Source organism: Benincasa hispida, chromosome 12, assembly GCF_027475165.1.
Source record: "Benincasa hispida cultivar pf3 chromosome 12, pf3_genome.v1.1, whole genome shotgun sequence".
Classification (NCBI taxonomy): Eukaryota; Viridiplantae; Streptophyta; class Magnoliopsida; order Cucurbitales; family Cucurbitaceae; genus Benincasa; species Benincasa hispida.
In genome coordinates, this window is record NC_143489.1 from 78,417,785 (window position 1) to 78,421,906 (window position 4,122).

The 4,122-nt window shown below is 38.8% G+C and overlaps 1 non-coding gene across 1 annotated transcript; it reads left to right on the top strand.

The window, feature by feature from the left end:
* The first annotated feature begins 289 nt into the window (after nt 1-289).
* Nucleotides 290-396, top strand: LOC120068640 (small nucleolar RNA R71). Its single transcript, XR_005479277.1, has one exon. It is a non-coding gene; the product is annotated as a small nucleolar RNA R71 (small nucleolar RNA).
* The last annotated feature ends 3,726 nt before the right edge of the window (nt 397-4,122 follow it).

The following is a 4,122-nucleotide window of genomic DNA, read 5'->3' on the forward strand; positions in this document are numbered from 1 at the left end:
TTTTTGCGTTCCCGGGCTGTTGATTGCGATGCCCTGTAACAGATTAATCATCGCATTCATTTGATTCTGTAGAGATGCGATGGCTCTATTGTTTACGTCACCTTCTCGAACTTTTAGTCGTTGATCATTTTTCCTCCAATTTTCGTGATTCTTTGATATGTGATCAAGAATATTTTTAGCCTCATCATAAGTTTTTTCAAGCAGACCTCCAGCTGCTGCCGCATTGGCAGCTGTCTGCGATGCAGGGTACAAACCGTGATAAAATATCTCCATTTGGAGACAGTCAAGTAAGCCATTGTGTGGACAATCTCGCACCAATCGCTTAAACCTCACCCAGGCATTACTGAGCGATTCGTCAACTTCCTGTTCAAAATTTGTAATCAACTTCCTCCTTCTTGCGTTCTCGGTAGGAGGGAAGTAACAACTTGTTCCTACGAGAATATTTCACCTGGTTCGAGAGAATAGGCCTATTTGCTTGCTTGTTCGCACAGTGACAATGAGAACAACGTTAGTCACACTTCTTCAGTTGAGATGTTTGGGAACACAAAAGTATTACAGATTTCGATGAAACTCCGAAGATAGGCGTGTGAATCCTTGCCACACCCACCAAATTGTCCGGCCGTCTGAATCATCTACAACATAACCGACTTCATCTCAAACCTCGATCTGTCCAGAGCTGGCCTCATGATTCCTGGGGAGAAATCATAGAGGTTAGGCGACGCATAGTCCCAGATGGGTATACTGTGGTCGTTCGCTAGGAGAATGGGGTTTGCCATGATATTATTTGCATTTGCTGCTCTTTCTTCTGGTTGTTCCGCCATTCTAGGATTTCGCTTTTGTTGTTGTCGGCGATTGTCTATCTATCTTCTTTGGAACGTTCTTTCGATCTTTGGGTAAAAGTTGGGCTCAGGAATGTGTCCTTCACTCATGCGACACCTGCCTCTTCCCTTACCAAAGGAATGGCAGTGCACAGAGGTCGAAAGCTACAAAGAAAATCAAAAAGTTACTGTTAGCGCAATATGTACTGTCGTAGTCCCCGACAACAACGTCAAAAACTTGATGCATTGTAAATGTGATGCGATTATGATGTATAATTGTGTTGATGAGCTATGTGTTGCACATGCAAAATTTTCTAGTAGAAGTATAAATCTCACTAGGTTTCCTGGTTAGTCCAGGGTCGAACACAGGGACTACTGAGTTAATATGCGACAGTAAATTTGATTACTTTGCGGTGGCGAAAACAAATAAGATGGTTGGTGTTTTGTTTAAGTATATTTCCTATGCGACGGGTTCGAGTAAAGAGTTGATGAAATCGAGAATTACGATGAGTATGCGATGAACGGGTTGAGAAGGGATTTAGCTAACACTTCCTAAGATTGCGTTCAAGTTATGCGATCATGCTACACACATACAATAGCATGTCATCTCTCAATGCAAATGCCATAGTTTCTATTTCTAAGACGCATGCGATATATACGATAATGTCGATAGGACTTATGTCTAAGCCTCTATTCTTGTCTATGCGATGATGAATGATGCATACATACACAAGGTGACCACATACTATCATATCCTATTTCTAAGGTGCATGCAATGCATAATAGCAAACAGAACTTATGTCTAAGTTTCTATCTCTTGCTTATGCAGTTTTAATCTGACTCTCTCAAACCTAGATTCTAATCTGACTCTCTTAAGTCTAAATTCTTTCTTTAGACTACTCTTTCAAGTATCTCTAAAGGGTGAATGACTCATACATAAGACAAGATGATTGCATAAACTGTAGCTCTTAGGTCATGCTAGCTAAGTACTTCTCAACCTATTCGGAAATTGAGCTACTCATACGAAGTAAGGAGAGATTGAACATAAGTTGAAACGAAATTTCCATTGTTTATAAATTAGATGCAGAATACAGAATAACAATAAGAATGTAGAGATAAGAAACCCGGTAGCAATGTCTTGCTTCCCATGACCTTTTACACTGTTTCTTCACTTTAACTCTGCCCAGATGAATGTCCTTGCTTTCGCAAGTGTTGGCCCTCTCTCCATTTTTAGTGCTTTCCGGTAGTCTTTCAAGCTGTCCAGGAATGATCTCTCGGCGTCTTCTTCTCTTGGCTCGTCCCCGTCTTCTAAGTATAAGAATGACTATGAACAGACAAATGGCTATCGAACTTATTTTATCTCTATATGATATATGGTGATCCCCGGTACAATGGTGGCCTTTGGTATTTATAGAGTTTAGGGTGAAGCAGCTTTTCTCTCTAATGATTGCAATGATAGGCGGTCATTAAATCTCCTGCTCTGATGCATCGATTAATGGTCACCGAAAGTTGAGTGTACTTGCTACAGTGTGGCTTTAATGGCTTGTCAACTAAATTCGAATTCGACCGTCACCAGCTTTCCGTCTTATCATGATTTATTATGTTGTCACCTAGATATGCAGTCTTTATGCGGTCACCGTCTTGAGCAACTTCTCACGATCGCATACGATCGCATACGATCGTATGACTTTGCGATCGCAATCTTTCAAGCGCGCAGACGCTTAATTCCTTAGATCGCAATTTTACTTGTGCCAACGCATTTTTCCTGCACAAAATAAGTAAATTAACTACTTTTATGCGATAGGTGCATGGGATCACAATTTTATCAATTTAACACTTTTGAACATGATATTGTTTTTTTTTTTTGTCGCATTCTCTCATTGTTTTACTTATTTGCGCTGTAATAACATGTATTTCTACCAATTATTAGTGAGATATACAAGTGGATCGTGCCTTAAGTAATAACCTAAATGGTCTGTAGTATAAGGATAAAGGAGGGATACCTTATCCTAGTGACACTACGGATACGATCCGCTTCGTAGATATTTACAAGTATCGTAAAGTGCTACAAATGGTCTGATCCTGACCATTCATGTGGTGGCATGCGAGCGGGGGTGTCCTATACAAAAAGTATGTATAAGACTGGACTACGAGATGATTAGTCATTTTATATAACGTCGTTGACAATTGAGACTTACATTTCACTAAAATGGCCATAGGTGACATGACCTTAATCCTGAGTGAGTTGGGAACACCTGCCTATGAGGGTGGTCCTTTGATTAGTTGGGAACACCTGCTTATGAGGCCAGATTGCCAACTTAACAAGCCTACCTTTTTGGGGATTCGTCTGATTGGAGAGCAGGGAACTCAGCTACACAAGACGGAATCCACTCCTTCCCTGAAGTAGGGGTAAATAGATAAATTGCTCCCTTAAGGGCTGATTCCGGGTTTGAACATAGTGGCCACACCCTCTATTTGGAAGAGAGGACCCATTCATAGTAGGACTATGACTTATTGTCCATTAGAGAAATTAGTGGTACTTAAGGAGTTAGATGTAACTACAGGGGTAAAATGGTAAATTGGCCCAGCTGTACTTACGAGCGATTTGTGAAGGGTTATCGTACTGTTGGTCGGTCATATGGATGCAGAAATAAATTTTATGTGAAGAGTGCAGATGTCGATCTTTAGTGGAGTACCCGACAGTTAACGGATGGTGGATCTCGTGACTAAAGAGTTTAATTAGTTATTCACATACCGTTGAAACTTCAAGCTACAGGTCCATAAGGTCCCCTTGGTAGCTCAATGGGTTCAAGTTAAGAATCAGATTTTAGGTTAGTTTGAAGTGTTCAAATTAACAAGAGAAAATTCAATTATATATGATATAATTGGTGTTATGTATTAGATACATTAATTGGAGGAATTAAAATAAATATGATTTATATTAAGTACCATAAAATAGAAAAAGAACTATGGTTTATATGTTTCATATGATGAAATATTAAAACTATAGGTTATAAATATAATATAATAAGTTGGTTATCATATTTATTTATAATATATTAATTATATGATAATTAATTATTTTTCTCTAATAACCGATTTGAGTGGGAGGTTATTAAAAGTTTTATGATAACCGTGAGATAAACGGAAAATTGTTTTCCAAAATTAGTAGTTGATTCACTCGGAAGATTCTCATGAAAAAAGGCTATTAAGTAAAAAGAGTTTTTACTAAGCGATAGTTGTTGAGAGCATACACGACCGTTAAGAGTTGACTATATAATAATTACTCGTTGATCGTTGCTAC